General features: G+C 40.0%; 1 protein-coding gene across 26 annotated transcripts in view; it reads right to left on the bottom strand.

Annotated features, from left to right (window-relative positions):
- The window catches only part of Rbfox1 (RNA binding fox-1 homolog 1), a 2,027,889-nt gene that overhangs the window by 662,310 nt on the left and 1,345,050 nt on the right, over positions 1-20,529 (bottom strand). The window lies entirely within an intron of this gene.

The raw sequence follows: 20,529 nt of genomic DNA, 5'->3' as shown, positions 1-20,529 counted from the left end.
TGTTGTTTTATTAACTTTTGGGACACATCTTAACTTTTAAAGTCAAACTAAAATATTTTTGCCTCAAAAAGCAAAAGAAACAGTAACAAAATATCTGGCTTTATGCAGAACACTGAACCCATCATGATCAAGTCAACAATGATCCTGACCAAGTCACTCAATCTCTAGGGAATTCTCTTTACTTATAATGCACATTATTGTTCAAAGTTATAATGCTTTATGGATCTATATTCAGTACAGACTTCCATTTGTCCTTGGTAATAAAATTGGAAGAATCTCATCTTTTACTGATGATACTAATGTTTTATTTACAATTTTCATGGCATATAAGTTGCAGAGAAATGTTAAAGAGAAGAGGTTTTGGACCTCTACTCCACACTTCAAATCTCAGGTCTAGAGCCAATAAGAGAGTGATGCTGAGAAGTTTGCTAAAATAATTAAAAGCTCAAGGGTTTTTTTTTTAAACCTATAAAATAAAGTTAAGAATAGTACATAACCCATACAGCTGCTTTAAAAAATTAATTTGGAGAAATTAATACATGTAATTACTATGATAAATGGGAATTGCTCAATAAATACTAGCTGTTGTTTCAAAATGAAGAAATGTTGGGGATCCTCTTCAATCCATTCGCAGTATCCTCCCTTCCTTTCCAACCCATCTTTCTCCTTCTTTACCATCTTTTACTTAATGTAGGCCCGGCTTACATTTGTTAAACTGAAAATACTTGTTTATTGACTCAGAATATGTGCACTCAATGCCCAGGCATATTTCTGTGCCTAGATTTAATTATTAATCATGATATAAATGTAAAATCACTCCTTCATATGCTCTGCATTTGGAGGGAAGGGAGTGATCTTTTTCTCTTTAAAGACCACAGATTTTCCCACTGGGTAGTGTTCTCAGAGATAAGCAGCCACATTGTCACTGAGAAGGGGAAAAGAGCTGGGAAAAATAAATAAATAATTCAGCTTTATGTCCTTGGTAACTCATTCATTAAATAGTGCCTCTGGACATGGGCAGGGAATTGCAACATGGAAATTATGAATTGGGGTCCACATAGACATTTGTTTAATTAACAATTAATTTGATGGTGTTTAAAATGATTTTATTCTGTACTTAGGAACTCTCTCTACAGCCATACTTTTAAAAAATATTATCAGGCACTGGAACACCTGGTAGATCTGTCAAAAATTCAGCTACCCTGGTTCCAAGCCCAGTTAGTTTGATTCAGTAGGTCTGTGTTGAAATCTGAAAATGTGCGTTTTTAACAAATTCAGAAGTGACTCTCTTTGTGTGGTCTCCTGAGGTTTACATGGAGAATAGTGCCCTAGAGATGTCCAGGACTCTTGGGTCCCTCTTCAGACTTGCGCTGGTTTGCTTTCTTTCTTCCTTTCTGGTAATTTTCCAGCCCTCCTGACAAAGACAGAAGCCTTCCCCAGAGCACTCCTCTGTATAGGGAAGCTAAATATCTTCTGCTGGGATCCAGGGAGGAGGGGAATGCACAGGATCTAAAATTTTTCCACACAGAATGCTAAGTTTCCCACTGAAGCATTGTGAGTGGGCATCTGTTCCCCCAACAGTGCAGTCCCTACTTCAACCAGCACCAACCAAGAGGGCAGTAACTGAGCTCTCCCTGAGGGGCAGAGTCCAGGGAAGGAGCATATGTCAGCTCCTCCTGGTCTTCATTTAAGGAGGCAAAGGCACTTAGGAAAATGAACATTATCTGCATCGATCTTCTTTTGCAATGGAATATTTTTACTGACTCACTTCCTTTCAGATTTAAGAAACAAGGAGGAAGAAATGGACAAACAGATGAATATCCCAAACTGGATGCCAAGCATGAAGGCACAGAATTTCTATTCAAGATCTCTATTTCACTCATGTTCAGAAACTCTATTTCCAATGCAATGTCACACACTCATTTCACTTAGATGGTCTTAGTGGCCAAGTGTGACACATACAGTGCACTATGTTTGGGTAGGAGGAACTCCCTGACAGAGGCCAGGACAGAAGACATACAGTAAGAGTAGAGAACAACCAATTCCCTAGGAATTTTCTGCTTAAATATAAATTGAGAACAGAGAGTCCTTCTATATGTAACCTTGTCCTCAAGACAATAATTAGCTGAGTGACCTTCAGAAATATCTTTAGACTACAGTTTTCATACATTGGTCACCTGAAGAATGCTCTGGAATCTTCATTTGTCTATGTGCAAATCAGAAATCGCCACCCTGGACCAATTTCCTGCTTGGCAATGCCATTACCCTAATAGTTAAGAGACAAGCATGATTCTTGTTTATTGGCCTGGAAATCAGGTGAAGCAAAGGCATCTTGATATCCTTTATCTCTGAGCTAACAACTAAATTTCAGAGAGGTTTCTGCACTTAGCAAAAGTTGCCCAGAAAGCAGATGGAAGTGAGACTTCCTCTTTTCCTATCGTTATTCCAAATGCCTCCCCCTTTTTTTTTTCTGCCTTCTCATCTCCCTTCTCTTCTCCTCTCCCCCACCACTTCTGGATCCTGGATCGTTACAAAGTCAGATCATCTACCAGTGGAGCTTGTAATTTGAGCTGGGACACCCTGGAATAAACACCACTAAGGTCCCTTCTATCCCTGAAATTGTGATTATGATGATGATTATTATTTTTTAATTTTGTACCAAAACATGCAGCAAACATCCCACCGTGGAATAAATATGCTAAACTCAGCAAGGTAGTTTAGAAGGAAATTATGATCTGGTATGATCAGAAATGCACTTATTATATTCACATTTCCTTCCCAGCAGCATGCAAAGATATCATTCCAAATATTTGAGCAGTGGATAGATTAGACATAAAACCAAAGATGGGTTTCCAACCCAGACCACAACACTATTTTTGCTTAATGCTTCTGGCCACGTCAAATAGAACATTCTCATAAAGTGCAATGTATACATTAGCTAGTGAGTATAAATCATCTATAATTATAATATCTTTCACCCCAAGAGGCCTTTAGTGTTTCCTTTATAAAAGCTACACAGTTGAGACTGGCACCTTGCTAATAGATCGGCCCTCCCTGAAAATACAATTATGCCCCATGCAGGGCCGGGAAGCAGTTCTGCATGCCTGCTGTCACCGTGTAGTCACTTCCCAGGATGGACTTAACCACTGGCAGCCCAAAAGCTCTGCAAGGGAGAATGTGCCAGGGAAGGCGGGGCCTGCCCCAGCCAGGCATGGAGCCAGGTCCTTAGAGGGCCTCTCAAACAAAAACCTGCTGGCTAATAGCCTCAGAGAGGTCTCCGAATGCAGGATGCAAAGGAGCTGGGACCTCAGGGTCTGAGCTCCTCTTGGGAAGGCCTGCGATGTTGCTGACTTGGCAAAGGAGGCATCTCATATAAAGCACCGTGGGGTTCTGAGTACAGAAGAGGGACAGGGGCAAGTTTTAGAGGGGTTGAAGTCCATGTGCTCAGGGCCTGGTGGGACAGTAAAGGAAAATCTGCTGTCCTACAGCCAACCTCTTACTGGGAAAAGCAGCTGATGGGGATATGAACGTGAAGTCAGCTGGCCTGAGCCTCCTGTTCACCGAGTTTACATCCGAACATCCTTCTTACCCCCAAGTGAAAAGTCCACGTATCCCAAACTGTAATCATAAAAATGAACAAAACCCCCATTTTATGCCATCTGAATATACAGAGGACAATTTCTCTGCTTTATTTATTTATTTATTTTTTCTTTTTCTTTTTCTTTTTTTTTTTTTTTCTTTTTTGAGACAAAGTCTCATTACGAAATTCATGCTGGCCTTGAATACACTATGTAGCTGCAGGTGGCCTCTGACTCATGGCAAGCCTGCTGCTTCAGTACCCACGTGCTGGGATTACATGCCTGTGCCACCACACTCAGCTAGAGAACAATTTCTGAAAATGTATTGTGCAATTTTGAAAAAGAAATTTGAACAACTTACAGGAAAGCCCAGGTCTTCCTCAGTATTCCAGCGGCCTGGAGGGTGGCTGGACATCGTTTTTACCACAGTTCTCCTGCCCAAACCCTCTTTCTCTCCACACTCCTGGAGAAGTCCATCCTCACCTGGCAGGGATGGAGACTTTCCTCCTTTCCTTGGTAAAGGGTGAAGTTAGGGAGATAAATCCTTTGTAAATGGGAAGGGAAACAACAGAAGGCAAGTTGGGGAAGGGAAGGCTCATAAAAATTATTTAAAATGTATCATGTACAATACCAACTATGTATAATGAAAGTAATCATTGCATGTTGCAAACATTAACTAAAAAAATAAGAAAATTGGAAAAGTGGGTAGCCAGAGAGAAGCAGGAGGGAAGGGGAAGGAAGCAAAAATAATCAAGGTGTGTTAAGTATATGTTTCTGCTCCCCAAGATGAATGGTAACATTTATAATGCAAACATGTACTCAGAAAATTAAACAAATCTCCAGCTCCTTCTCAGGTACACACTTTGTGTCTCCTTGGAATAGAAACTCCTTATAGGTGACAAGCTAAACCTAAATGTTACATGATGTTTACTACAATTATATGGGCTCTCCAGCAGAGAGAAATTTCATTTGACCATAGTGCTGGGAGGTGTGGAAAGCAGTCTTTCCTCACATAGAACAGATATTTGACCCCTCTCACCCAGAGGTTTTCACAAATTGATGCTGCCAGCAGGCTCTGCATCATGGAGGAACTTGCTAGAAATGTGCATTGTAGAGTTCCACCTGAGAGTTGCTGCGTCAGTGAACCTAGTTAGAGAGGCAATGTCCTGCATTTTATTTTTATTGACTGATTAATTGATTGACCAATGGAATTGCATGGTTGGGGATCCACACAGGGCTTGGTGCATGCTAAGCAAGTAGTCTGTCAGTGAGCTACATCCTGGTCCCACCAGCTACATTTCAAGGAGAATAGCACAGACTTCCGGGAGACTCTAAAGTTTCAGAACCTCACACTATAGAATGTATTCTTGTGGGGTTCAAAATTCCGATTATCTTTTTTTGCACAGCATGGAGATGAAGCCCATGCTTCAAGCATTGAGATAATAGCAATGGAAAAATGCCATGAAGAAATAAAACAAAAGAATGTAGTGTAATATACCTTCAAGGAAAGAAAATTACTCTCTGGTAAGGGTCAGGTAAGAAGCTGTGGCCACTTCTTTGTACCTCACCTCACTTCACCACTTTATTCATGTTCTTTCTATTCCCATCACATCCAGGACTCATGGCCAAGGCATTTCTAAAACCTTACACAACATCTTCTATATTTTCTTATATCTGAGGACATTCCGTGCTTCAATGCTCTTAGTATCTTTTTGAAAAATAAGCTTAAATTTTTAAAGGTAAATGAATTCATCAAAAAGGAAAAAAAATATATGCATCTCTTCTAAGAAGAAAACAAAATTAGTTGTTGTATGAACGAACAATAAAATAGAATTAGGATAAAACAATGTTAGTAAATCCTAGGTAAAGAATGTTACCTGTTTGCTATAAGATATTCAAGTCCTAATCATCAGCACCAGTAAATGAGATCTTATTTGGCAGCAGGATGGGCTTAGGCATAGCTCAGTGGCAGAACACTTACTTGTCTAATGTGCAGAGTCCTGACTTAACAATCCAAGAACTCAAACAATTTGATTAAATATGGTCTTTACATAGGTAATCAAGTTAAAACGAAGCCATTACAAGTGTTAATATAACATAACTTCTCTGATTATGAAACGGGAAATTTGGAAAGATATAGATATGTATCCAGAGTGAATGCCATAAGAAGATGTAGGCAGAAATCAAGGTGACTCTTGTCCAAGCCAAGGAATAAGTGCTAAGGATGACCATAACACCTGCAGCAGATAGGGAACAGCCCTTTGAAGAACTCACACTTGCAGGCAACTTGATCGAGGAGTTCTGGCCCCTAGCACTGGGAGACAGTAAATTTCTGGCACTGAAGTCACCCAGCATGTGATCTTTGTTATGGAAGCCCTAGCAAACCAGTGCACTAGCTGAGACTCTGCACCTCCAGGTTCCTTTCTCTTTATTAAAAGAAGATTGTCGAAGTATAAAAACTTATGGAAAGGTATATAGAGTTGAGACAAACAAAGGCTCTCTTCTTGATGTAAGCTTATATGTAAGAAAGAACTGGAGAGGAAATCAATGGTCCTCTCATCTGGAGACACAGAACGTGTGTTTTATCGATGCTGGGTCTTAGAACCTCTTGTTGGGCTTCATGCCTCTCCCCACACTACTCCCTTCACCTTAGGAAATGTTACTGTTTTGAACTCCGTATTGAACTTGGAGGCAGAATTCCTCAGTTAAACTTGAAAGTCTCCTTTTATTGTGACAGGGGATTTTTAAAAGTCACTTATTCTCTTTGCCCTTAAAAACAACCTGTATGCCAACAATCAAAGTTAATCTGGAAGTCTGGAGAAATACCAATATGAATGAGACTGCTCTCAGAAATCCTGTTTTCCTCTTTTCTGCCTGGGTCTGAGTTTTTGCCTTTCCAGAGTTCCATCAGAGCATGCCTAAGCTCATCACAAGTCCCCAGAATTTCCTGTTGTCTAGGGAATGATGTTCACACAAAACATTCCCCTTTTGGAGATGTATGGCTTCTGGACTAATGAACACGAGGTAAATTAAGCAAACAATATTTTTGCTTTGAAGAGAAATCTGCCCATTATGCAATATGAGAAACTGGAAATGCCTCGTGGAGTTTGAAAGCAAATCCTTCCCAAACATACTTAGCAAAAAGAGTCATGGTAAATGCAAATAGTTGTATAGGGCGACACAAGATAGTCTCCAGTGTCATCCCTGACTTGAGATGAGCAGAAGGTTACTGGTTGTTGGTATGCAGAGAGGAGCCAGACTAGGGGAGGAAAGGATGACAAAGATGAAAGCCAACAAGAGTCATATGTAGAACAATGAGTTGCCAATCACGAACTGAATCTCCTGAAATCATGAGCCAAACTCAACATCTCCTTTGCTGAGCTGTGGATGTCAGGTAATTTGCCCAGCAATAATAAAGGTAACTAATCTTCCTTAAACCAAAATATCTTCGGACATTGTCAAATGATCACTGGGAAACAAAATCACCCTTGTTTGCAAATCCCTGGAAGAGAGAAATGAAATGGAGATACTAAACAAAAATATTTTAAAATTTTGTTCAAAAATATTTTTGAATTGTGGCACCCAACTCTGAGCTAAGCTAAAAATGCCAGGAGTTCACCAATGAACAGGGCAGCCTGTCTTCAAGGGGATGAAGTCCATCAGGACCACTTATGATTTACAGAAAAGCAGACTGGCTTTGCCCATTGCATTTCAATTTACAAGGGAAAAAAACATAAGAAAATTTTCTGGAGATTAGAGTGTGGTTATATAAACTAACTTGATTTTTTATGCATATACTGTTTATTTCAAATTATTTCAAAATAAAGTCTCATTTCCACAAGCCAGAGGCTATTTTCCCATAGTTTTCTTCTATTCTTGTTTATCCTGTACTTTTTTTTTATGAGTTTTGGTGTTATTACTGAGTTTTCAACAATCATTAGGTAGTGCCTGAGACATAATTGAATACAATTTTATTACTGCAGTGAGCAGACATAAATATTTAATCCCTCTTCTGCACGTGACAATGAATATTTAGGGGTGGCTAATAAGTTGCTTTTTGGGATTGCCCAAAGGATGGGCACTGTTTGCAGATTTTCAGAAATAATATCTCCAATACATTGAAACTGCTTGTGATCCTCACTGGGGCACTTTCTTCAAACAGCAAAGCAAAAGTTTCCATTCACAATGCAGTAGTAGATGGAGCTTCACCAACTGTTTCTGATTCTATTAGGCAGTTTGCTTGACAAGAACAAGTGAATGATTTGTCCAGAATGCTGAGATGGACCCTTAAGTCCTCTCAAAAAGTTCATCTTGGAAATACCAGGGCAGGAGGAAGTTTGTGTCACTTGGGAGAAAGCATGTGTATATGTCTTCACTTCCAGAGATGAGCAAAAGTCCAAGGAACCAACACATCGCCTTCAGCTATTAATCACACAGTGCCAAGACAGCATGTTTCCTGGTAGGTGCTGGCTCAGTCTGTCAGCTAAGATACCAATGCCATCCGTGGAGTCTGAACTTGCTCCAGGCATTTGTGAAATTCTTTCTAGTATGGATGATTAACCTGCTGTCTGCCTTTTCCCCTCTTTAGTGGCGATGGTAGGAGAATATTGTTCAAGGGGGAAATTTTTGTACAAACAGAAAGCTTAGCCTGTTGGCTGCACAATTTGAAAAGATAATCCTACGTTTCCAAAAAGTCATTGTTCATCTGCAAAATCAGGATGCCATGGCTAAGACACAATTCTACAGAGCAAAGAATGGGGGAAAATAAGGTTTGAACACCCCGCTCAACTTTAAAATGCTAATACTGCAAAATAGCCTTATTGGATTTTTTTTTTAAATAGCACTGGCTCCCAGGGAAGAAAGTTACACCAAGTTTATTAAGTAATTCAATTTTATACAACTTGAAGGCATCCACTAACTCTTTTACCATGTTAACAAGCACAGCACCTCTGACAGACTGGCTGCCAGGGAGGCTTCCTCCCCACTGCTTTTGTTTATCCAGCAAATTGTAGTTTTGTTGTCTGCAGGAATTGGGAACAGGGGAATTTGTAGAAAAGTATAATAGAGAGAAACTTAACCCAACTCAGAACAAAACAATTCTTCTCTAACAAAATCAGCCACTTTTGACTTCATCCTCTTCAAGCTGTGTGCAGAAAAAGCAACTTCCAGCAGGTAATCTGGCCTGCCCCACAGGTGCAAATCAGTTTCCCTCAGAGCAGAAGACACCAAGGAGGACCCCAGGGCCAACAGCAGCTGCTTCCCCTAGTAGTCACTGCATCTAAGATAGATGGTTTTCATAACCTCACCACTCTAGGCTCAGAGAACAGCTTCAGCTGCATAAGGCTCTGAGAATAAGTGCAGAACTTATAATTATTTGAAGAATGCAAGAGTGCATGCTTGAACGCACACATGCATGTGCATGCACATGCACACGTGTATGCACACACACACACACACACACACACACACACACACACACAGTTTCATGTTGAATTTTAAAATGGTCTGAATATGACCTGCAATGTGGCACAAATGAATGTTTCACTGTCCAACCTGGCTAAGACTTGAGCCACTCTCTCTCTCTGTTCTACTTCAGAGTGGAGTACATATGCCATGGCATTCTTTTTTCTCTCTGGGATGCAGACCTTGAATTTATCAGTCTGAACCTCTACATGGCCCCAGTCTCCTTTAATTCTTAAACATCCTGCACTCAAGGTCTGATCTAGAAGCTGTTAACCCCCAGCTCCTGTCTGTTCAAGTCCTGAGTTTCATCAGTTCACGGCCTACTGTTGGGGATGCGATCTTTCCTCTTCTTTGATGGAGCAGTGGCTGCTCCCCTAGGCTGTCAACTCTCTGCTTCCCACCTCTTCATTTTCATTCTCTCTTGCATGGAGTTACGTAGTAGCCTTAAACACCTCCTGAATGGGATCTCTTTTCCTTCCTCTGGTAGACAGTTCTGGTCATCCATAGGAAAGTCCCTAGAGTGTTTATGTAGGCTGACTGGGTCCGTACCAATGCCTGGGATAAGTCACAGTGTGGTCCCACTTTGGATCTCACATCCTATGAAACTATTTTCTTCAAATCATGTACTCATTTCACAGCATCCATAGAGAAATAAGCAATGGGAGCAGACTTCAGAGATCTTCCGAAGATGTACAGCAGGTCACACAACCCACCTCTTTATGGGTAGCTGTTCAGTGGTGCATGAGAACCTCCACACTCTGCTGGTTGTACACTCCTGGGTCTGCAACTACTGACCCCTGCCCCAGGCACGGTCAGCCATCCTCTGCACTGAGGCCTTTTGCCTGAATAGTGCCACATGCTATGTGAGTTGTTGAGCTCTGACTTCTGCACCCAGTCATTCTCCCAGTTGGAAAACCCTTCCTTTTTTTTTTTTATCTTTGACAAGACAGAGCCTTGTTCATCTTCTTATTTATCGTAGGCTCAGAGCCAGGGCAGCCTCCTTAAAGTCCTTGGTCAGGATTTTCCAAGACGGACTCTCTCATTCCCTTCCACAATAACATTCATCTCAGTTTTATATTACTCATCAGTGATAGTGATTGCTTGCTTATCTGTGCCTTTCCTGGTTCTTGTCAGTTCCAGAAGAGTATGGAGGAGAAGTTATATCTTTCATACTTGGCACATATAGGTTCTTCATCTATGTCTGATGAAAGATTGATGACTTGGTAGGTGTGTGGACAGATGAATGGATGGGTGAATGGAAAACAGTGTACACTGCAGTGGGAAGTACTAAATTTTACACATAGAAATCATTCTTGCTATACTATTCTTATGGTGTGGTGACATGATGAGATCTTTTGAAATGAAATTTACATGGAAATCACCTTACTGGGCCTTCTCACACAGGGCGTATTTCCTCCTGATAACTGCAGAGTTTCATTTCTTTGACAAATATGGGATTAAACATTATGTTCTACTATGAAACTCATGTTAGTATAGCAGTTTTCCACTATGGTCATAAAGACAAGGTGGAAACAAGGGATACTATAATAGAAACCTAGAAGGGCATACAATTCCAGACTGAGCCCCAAAATGCAAACACCAAGAATTACACAAGGCAGAGAAATCAATATCCCATGTACTAAAAGCGCCACCTACCACATTCCAGCACTCTGGGTTTCACGTATGACACCTGATTTTATGTAGACAGATATATGCCGACATCAAATGTGCAACTTTATATTTCCATATGTCAGGTAAAGTACAACCTTAAGCATATTCTGAATAATTTATCCAGGCAAAGGTCTGATAAACAGATGTCTGTAATGCGATAGTTCTGAAGGTGCCATTTTTTCTGACATAAGAAAAAAATCCCTGCTCAAAAGCCAGATGGCAAATAAACCCCAGTTCATCACTTAGCCTCACATGGGGGACTCCAACACATTTTTCATCAATTCCCACTTTATATTTAACACAGTAAATATAACAGTGAAGTATTACATTTCTTCCCTCTTAATCCATCTCATCCGCCGTGCGTGTTAATCTCTTCTGGGTCTGAAGCAGTATTTACTCCAAATAAGCAAATGAGTTTCCATGTAACAAATTATCTCTTTGCAGAAACAACAGAAAATTCTGTATGCTCAACTGTTTTAGTTTATTGAAGATTGCCAAAAACAGATTTTGCAAAAATGCCTATTTCTTCCCCTCAGCCTCTTATGGTATAATTAAGGACTTGAGCATTCCATTACAGAAACAAAACGTGCTCTGATTTGCTGAAGGGGATGTGAACTTTCTGTCATTTCAGGTAGAATTATGGTCTAAAGATGAGTCTCAGAACATCCAGGCACTACACAACCACCTGGGCTCTTCCTGACTACCTTCTTAGGCAGCAGGAGGAATGTCTTATGTAGTCTCTTGACTCTGCAACACTGATGGGGCATTTCAGGTGAAATTTCTTAACACCTGCAGTGTTGCTGAAATGGACCCAGACAGAGGATGAGTTGAACTAGAGGAAGTGAGGACATGATTAAAAGCTGGACATAGTGGCACAGGCTCCTGGGAGAGTAAAGCAGGAGGTTCCAGAATCCAAGCCCTACTGGGAAATTTAGCTAGCAAGACCCTGAAATGGGAAGAAGAGATGAGGCAGCCTAACATGGAGTACAAAATTTGTCAAAAGAATATGTATAACGAAGGCCGTGAACAATTTACGTATATGCAGTAACCACACTTGGAAATAGCACTCAGCTCTGCATAATGTCTACAAATGGGTGAGATGTTAGAAAAGCTTTATGGTCCTAAAGGCACCTTATGGAAACCTCTTAAATTTCATGCATACCTTCAGCAAATGGTACTCTAGTAACCCAAGACATGCAAGCTACCAAGGAGGCAGGAGGCAGGAGGCAGGTTCTCAGCAACTATACTGCACTAAGGGACAATCATGAATTACACCGTGCTGTGAAGGAAAAGGAGAGGATCTCCTAAGAGAGTACAAGGAGGATCTAACTCCACACAGTAGGCAGGGAGAGCAAGATGGAGAAAGATACTGGCTGGAAGACCTACTGAGTGAGCAGTGCTGTTGGCTAGGTGGGGTGTGAGTGTGTGGACTGTAAAACAGGAAAGCATTCCAGTGCAGGAAACAGCCTCTGTGGAGTCACTTAGTAGAGGACCAAAGGCTCTGATGTAAGGAATCCAGAGAGCAGCAGATGAAAAAAAAAAAAAAAGCCACATCACCCCATGCCATGCAGACTGGCCTTCTTTGGTGTTGTAGGAATAAGATCAGCAATTTGTATTTGACAAGATTCCACCCTATAAACAGAGCATGAGTGGAAAGTCATGCTATGTGACTATAAAAACATACACAGAGGTTTTCATTGAAGTTCAGGAAGCAAGTGATGAAAACCTGGACTAATATACTGGTATCAGAACTTGTAAGAAAGACATACTGACCACGTATTTTATACTGAGATTTTTAATCTGCTTATACAGAAAGTAATTATTTGCTGATAGATACTAATTCATCACAGGCTCAGTGTAACACCAGTAACAACAACAAAATAACCCATATGTACCTCATAGCTGCCAGAGACTATTATAATCATTTTATGAATAGCTCATTTAAAGCTCTCAGCAACGCTGAGACGTTGGTACTGCGAACACTGTCATTTTATACACAAGGAAACCGAAGCACCGAAGTGCAAAATAACCATTTGCAAAGTCACGCAGCTATTATGGTCAAAAGTTCCAGAGTTAAAACATGGACAAAGAAATATTTCTTATTGTTAATTTACTTCCTGAACACCAGTATCACTTACACAATGCCAGACTCTTCCATTGGTTTCCTATTGCAAACAGTTGTATGTGTGCTATGGTTGATACACTGTGTCAGTTTGAGAAGTTCGAAAGTTTATCTTAGAGGCTCTGCAGGGAGCAGGGTTCTTGCTTTGTAAATATCTTCATCCAGTACAAAGGAGGAGGCGCAGATTTTGTGAGTGCTATACTCACTGAAGTGGGAGAGTGGAGTGTGTCTAACATGAGGCAGGAGAAGGGGCTTGTTTTGCTCCCTTTTGCTCTAGTGGTCTTTTTTGTTCTGACTGCTGCCTTGTAGTGGTGCCTGTGTGCCATGCCACCCTGCCTTGGAGCCAGCTGATTATAGATCGAAACCTCCAAAAACTGTAAGCTAAATAACCCTTTCCTTGCTTCACTTTGGACATCAGGTATTTTGTCTTAGCAACGAGAGAGAGGTAAAAGTAAGCATGACAATGTGCTTCAAATATGCAACTGTGTCCCTATAAAAAGGGAAGGGGATTATAAATGCTTAATACAAGGATAGTAGGCAACACATTAACCGTGCAGGAAGCACCTATGTGCCAGGATATTTGTAGATAGAATTTCACACAATACTTAAAGAAGAAGGTACTCTTATTCTACCCATTTTACAGAAGACACAAAAGAGACTTACCAAGTTCAATAGCTGTGCCCAAGCTCTCAAGTCTGGTAAGAGATAAAGCTAGAATAAACACCAGCTTTTAATACCAACACATGCCTTTTCACCCAAGTGTCAAAATCGACTCTCTTAACAAATGGACTATGCATCCTGGATTAAACATTGAAAGAAATGTAATGTGTTCACTGTTGGTGAGAATTCTGAGCTCTGAAAGACTCAAAACCTGGAGCAGGAGAAAATGGGAATGGGGTATAAGCAAACACACAAGCACACACACAAACACACGTGCACACACACATGCATGCACATATGCACACATGCAGTCACTGATTTCAGAAAGCCTGTAGTGCTTTTTAAAATACCCTATTTCTTTTTGTGTTTGTGTTACTCAGATTGTGTAACTTTGACAGCAGAGCCCTGTTCTCTTTCCTTTGCGTCAATACTCTGTTTTTCAGTTTGTTGCAATAAATCTTTAATACAGACTGAATTATGAGCTTTAAATAATTGATAGTGTTGATTTCAAATGCTTCCTGCCACAGTCCTACTACAAGCATAAATGTTGGGGGATGCGGTCGCACAATTCCACACTTTCTCCATTCTTCACACTCAAACCTTCTTCTGACACACATATTTTCCTGAAAGGCCATGGGGAGGAGTGGGGGCTATGCAGCTTTATTGGGGCCAATGATCACAGCTGGGCACACAGCATGACACCAAAGATGTGGGAATGGGTGCACACTCCATCATAGTCTATGAGAGTTTTGTTTTTTTTTTTAAATTTTATTTAAGGAGAAAAGAAAAAAAAAGCAGAGAAAGGGTACAAGTTATACAGATTTACAGAAAAAAAATGAACAGTAGGAAATCACTAGTTAATGGATTACATATTGTCATCTTAGAAATAATTGTTCGAGTCACAAAATTAAAGCTTGTAAAGTAGACATTCCAACAATGATACTGCAAACAGTTCTGTTCAATGATCCAATAAAACTCTGTGATATCATTTTGTATCTTATACACTTAAATATACATGCAGTTATATAGTTTAGAGCACTTTCTTTTCCTCTCTTTTGTACAATGACTATTACACATTTTGGGTTTCATTGCTCCCACGGTTCTTATTACTTTTTTGGAAGAGAGTAAAACCATTAAAGTCTATGAGAGTTTTAATGCCATCATGCACAACTTCAAAGATTATTTGTGACTTGACAACACAGAGGTGGGCCCTAGGTATTGTATATGATTTATTTTCAACTCACTTTTGAATATCTGTTAAGTATCAGGCATAGCACAAATACTGAGGAAAAGCAAACATGGTGCCCTATCCATGTAGATCTTGTAGTTTAGTGGGTTACAGATATTAATTTAAAAAAAAACACGTAGGACAGGTATAAAATTGGAACCATATTACATGCTACTAAGGCTGAGATGAAGTGCTGTGGTTACATATTAGAAAGGGATTCAACAGGGTCTGACCTAGAGGGCAGGACGTAACTGAGAGAAGAAACAGCCCCAGGGAATCTGAGGTGCAGAGTGAAAATGGCTGCAGATGAGGGTACTCTTGGACGTCAGGACCAAGTAAGCCACATTAAGGATGTGGTCATTGTTTTAAATGCAACAAAAAGCCACATCATATTTTAGTCTGTGCAAGGACATGACCTGATCAATGCACATTTCTACTATAGCTTGGAGGTTAAGACGGGGTTTTTGACGACATACACTGTAATCTTCAATTTCCACTTTATTCTTTACTAAGCATGTCAGATTGGGCAAGTGAGTGTCCAACCTTGCTTTCCTGAGGTGTCAACAGGAAGTCTCACCCCACTCCTTCATCAGGCATCAGCACTACAGAGACAATGTGCAGAAAGTTCAGTGCTGGGTACCTGGCACTCACCTCAGGTGTGCTGCCACTAGTATTATGACAGATGCTGCCATGAAGATTACCATCTAGATGGCCTGCCAGTTACCCTCAGAGTTGTGCCACCTTTTCTTTGCTTCCTTTTCTTGAATACATTTTTTTAAATGTAGCCTAAAATTCGCTGCCCATTTCTCACTCCCATTCAACTGGTTTCTACTGTACTGGTAATCAGTTTTCTAGCCCATAAATCCACCCGCACCTGTGAACTCAGATGGCACCATACTGCATGAACATTCGTAGATCTTACCTCTTGGGAGCAATCCATGACCTAGTGTTGACAGAACACTATTTACCTAGCTCTTTTCTAACAAAATGACCATACCACCACTTACAAAGTCTCCATGATGTGTAAGCACTGTTCTAAGGGATTTCAGAATGCCATCTTAAAATGACATAGGAAAGGAAGAACTATTATGATCTTTGCTGTGTAGAAGAGAACACTAGTCCTAAGAAATTTAAGCAAAATTCCTAGGGTCTCACACTTGGGAAATGGCATAGATGGGATTTTACCCTCTCTTTGTCAGGTGTCCCGAATGCTTGCTGCCAAAAATCTGCTGAAATATTTCTCAGCAGAGTTCATGCCTCTTTGAAATGTAGTCTCCTTTTGTATAACATAATGCATCTCCTTTAATCTTCATTTTCTCTATTAGTTCCTCTGTTTTCTCCTTTCCATAGAACATTGGATGAACAAGGGTCCATGATTGAATTTAGTGTTCTCCTGTGTCCTCAATTTGTTTTCAATTTCTTTCTCCTTCTCCTTTTCCTCCTCCTTCTAACCCCCTTTTTTTTCCTCTCACCCATCTTTCTCCTCCCTCTTCCTACTTCTCCTTTCCATTTCCTCTTCTTTTTACTGTTCCTCCTTTTTCTTCTTCTTAAAGTTTTCTGAACAGGGATTGCCTGATTAGACACATGCAGTTGCGTTGTGGAGACCATTAGAAGAAATACAGTTTCTTCTGTATACTGCCATCCTTTACCCAGTGGACAGACAGACCTTTGTGAGAATTAGTGATGGAGGTACAGAACAGAGTGTGCCAATGAGTCCTTCCATTCCTTGGGTCCCAATCCATATTTGCTAAATCAAGGCACTCAGCAGAAGTCTGATTCTACATTTTCTTTAAAGCTATCCAGGGGATTTCAGAAATTAAGAGTCTTTGAGGTATATAGTGCTTAAGGTTTGGCCATGTTCCTTGACTCCTGGAATGTCGTGAAATAGAAGATTTGGGTAATACATACCATCTTTGGCATGGCATTTTTCTGAACTGAACTGATATGGATAAGAAGGGCAGATATTTTATGCCATTAGATAATTATTACTGTTTTCTATAACTAGCATTTTATGATGGTGAGAAGTCTGAAAGACAGACATTGTTAAGTGGTAATTTTCACAATTTTAGTTCAAAAGAGTGTGTGTTGCAAATTCGAGGTAGAAAACATTTGGAAACACTAAGACATTTAATTTCAGTGAAGTCAGCCACATGTTACTTATGAAACATCTATTTCAGGAACTGCACCAGAGAATTAAACCTGACACTTCTTATTCTGATCTACTATCTTCACTGATAAATAGGATAAAATTACAAACAGAAATGGAAAATGGATGTTGAGGGGGAAAAAAAAAGAAAGACCTAAGCTTATATGTTGTGATAGTAAGTAATTTTAACAAAACCCCCCACAATTTAAAAATGTTACAGTAGAGTCTAGGGATTTTTTGAAAGCATTCAGATTCCTACATGTGACCACTGTTTTAAGAAATGAGTGTTTTGATGTCCCTTTGGGAGGAAGGGGATGAACACAAACATGAACTAAATTTTCAGGTCTCAAACTGAGAAGCAATACAGGCCCAAATTCTTGAAAAATCCTACAGAGCCAAAAAGGGCCAACACCTGTTCTGGAGCAGAAGCAATTCTCTGCCTACCCATCCATGAGGTTGCCTCACAAAGTCACCCGATATGTAGGGCCATCTGGAGGATCTCAGGGGAATCTCGAAAAACACATCACATCACCCGTTGGCAATAGGGAAATGTGAAATTGCATTAAAGTGCCCAAAGTGTCTGAACAGAAAATGTAAGCATGGAAGAAAGGAGGCTTACTGTAGTCACATGAAGCAAAGGGAACAGGAGCTAAATAAGCTTGAGGAAAAGGATAATTAGAGCTTTATCTCCAATCTCTCTCCCTCCCTGTATTGATCTATCTATTTTCCCTCCATTCATCCATTCATCCACACATCTTGTATAGAAATGCATTATTATTCAAATGGTTAAGAACTTCATCTAGGGTTGTTTCTTATAGTAGCAGAAAACATCACAAAACTCGGTCCACGTGACCTGTTGGTCCCTCATAAACTTTGATGCAGATCATTACTCTCTGTAACAGATGACCCTGTTATCCAGTCAGAATACCTAACTATATCTAGGTGGCCTTCCCAATTGGTCTGTGATTACGGTTTTTAAATGTCATAAAAGATAATTTTTCACTAGAACATAGACTCCTTACTTTCTTTATAGAAAATGTCAATGTCCTAATTCACTAGACATTTCATTGAACATATAATTTACTTTTATCATTGGTAAGGTACAAGCTGGAATTCCTAGGCCAGTGCTCATTTAGATAGTCATCTTGATGTTCTCTTTATAATCCAGAAAAACAAAAACAAAAGCAAAACAGAGAGGAACCTTAGATCCTCTACTTCCAAAGTTGATGTTAGGTCTCTGGATATGATATGGTTGGAGTTTTACTTCATGAGCTCAGCAGAGCTCCCCAGATGTTACTACTTACAAAAGTCCTCTACATCATACAGTTATAATGCCATAGTTGTGATTTATAGGAGAGAGCTTCTTATAAAGTGAGTAGTTTATGACAGAATGTGATACCAGAATATGGAAAACTCTTTTTATCCTGGGCTTCACTAATGTAATACATTTAGATGACCTTCATAAATTTGACTTCTGTAATCCCTTTATCTCACATCCATTAATTTCAAACAAGAAATCAAGCTTTCCCTAGTACTGGAGAAGGTACCATTTTTCTTCCATCATCTTTGCTTCCCTTTGAACATTTCTTCTAACCCCACCCCAACTGTCTAGAGATAGTGAAATAAAGTCAAGTAATTGATTCAAAGCAAATGATCTTATTGAAGGTGAACTCCTGAAAATGGAATCTAGAAGCCTGGTAAAGTAGAGAAACTGGTGAGCTTGAAGATGAGAAATTATGTTCCATAGGACCAAAAATAGAACCAGGCTCTTACAAGCTAGAATAAAGAACAGAAACTGCCAGTAACTAGCAAGAAATGAGCAGAGAGGAAACCAGGCAGATGCACAGGGCACAAATGAGAGTGATAGAGAGAAATAGAGATATTAATGAAAACATACACATGGGGTGGGGGAGGGGGACAGAGACAGAGAAAAACAGAGACAGAGGGAGACAGAGGCAAAGGAAAAGTTAGAGAGACAGAGTAACAGATGAGAGACAGAAAAATAGAAAGACCCAGAGACAGAGAAAGTCTTTATGAATGTGTGGTTCTGACATTCCCACTTCTAAAACAATCCTTGCAAAAGAGCACTGTACTTTACTTTCAGTCCTTGCAAATTCAGGAGATTTTTCTTGACTGTTTAAAATAACCTCCTTTTAAGTGAATTATTTTTAGAGACACCCAGTTCTTCACAATCAGAGGCTTGGCTAAAGTACATCCATTATAACACTCTATTGCTACAGGACTCAAAGACTTCTGTGATCATTTTGTTTGGCCAAAGGCCATCGATTTTACCCAAAATTACTGGGGGTCAAATAGATCCCCCCAAAATACCAGGAGATTATGTTGGTGACTAAGGTTTAATTTGCTTTAAAAAAACAACAAAGCACTGTGATCCATGTTGTCCACTGGACAGATTCACATGAGGATGATAGAAAAGTCCAGGCGTGCAACATAAAAGATCTTTTAAAAATGCATCAGTAAGCAGAATCAAAATGTAAATGTTGAATTGTACCAACCATGGCTGCATCTTAGAAAATCAACCTGCCGAGAAGAAAAGGAAGAAAAAATGATCTGGGGCCATGGTCATTGCCATGCTGCCCTTACTGTCTGTGCTGTAGCTGTGACAGTACTCTGACCACCATAAACTGGCTGCTTCAACCTTCCTTCCATTATGTGCTGAGATGTTGGCGTGCAGATTGTACCTGCATGGAGAGCTGCCTTTCACGTTCACATTAATAAAAGCCACTGTTAAGTATGTTCAAGGAAAGCACTGCATTAAACATTTGTTAAAACTTGCAGAGCCTAAGCAAAGAGACTAACGCTGCCAGTTTCAGCGACTCGGAACAATGGCACTGGAGAACAGCGTGCTGGAAGCACTGGGAAGATTAACTATCACAGATAGAGAAGCAGGAGACTAATAAATAAGGCAGGATTGGAAGTTTATGGCTCTGTCACTCTCTCTTGCAGTCTTTCTCTCTCAATGTGGAAGGATTAGGTAGAAAGGGAAAATAAGTTTTTGGGTTTAGGGCATAAGGCAGACCCATATCTGATATTGATGGCAAGTAGATTACCCTGAGTTCCAAAGTCCTTGCTAGAGTAGTATCACCCATCTTGCTAGGCTGTGACAAGCTGGAGTTGTCCGAGACATACAGTGATCAGCAGAGCTCCTGGTTCATATTCTATTATTGTATCAATTACAAATATTTCTGTAGCCATCTTTATTAATAATAAAATGGATCTATTGGCACCTATAATGGAATGCATCAAGATGCTGTAATTGAAAGTCACTAAAAGTCACTACGACAAATATTTAATAAGTGTTGGGACAATAATGGTGAACCAAATTCAAAGCTTAGCAAGCCTCAAGGTCTCAAAAGGTCAGAGATTCAAGTAAACAGAAGAGGTCTAATAAATTCTAGGCAATTAACATAGTTGCTGGCCACCAAAACTTTGCTCAGGTTTCTTTAACTCCAGACCCCCCAAATTTACCCTTTCTACTTAGAAAGAGTAAATGTTCTTTTCACTCAGCAATGGCTCTAATAACTTCTCTTACATGAAGCAGAAGGATTACAAGTTCAAGGCCCAATTAAGTGACTTAAAATTTAAAAATAGGTTTGGGGATGTCACTTAGTTACAACATATCCCTGAGTTGATTCCCCAA

The sequence above is a fragment of the Cavia porcellus genome, unplaced genomic scaffold (assembly GCF_034190915.1).
Source record: "Cavia porcellus strain 051 isolate PalLab524CR breed Dunkin Hartley unplaced genomic scaffold, mCavPor4.1 scaffold_16, whole genome shotgun sequence".
NCBI lineage: Eukaryota > Metazoa > Chordata > Mammalia > Rodentia > Caviidae > Cavia > Cavia porcellus.
Note: the sequence above shows the minus strand (reverse complement) of the source record. Positions and strands in the feature narration are given on the sequence as shown.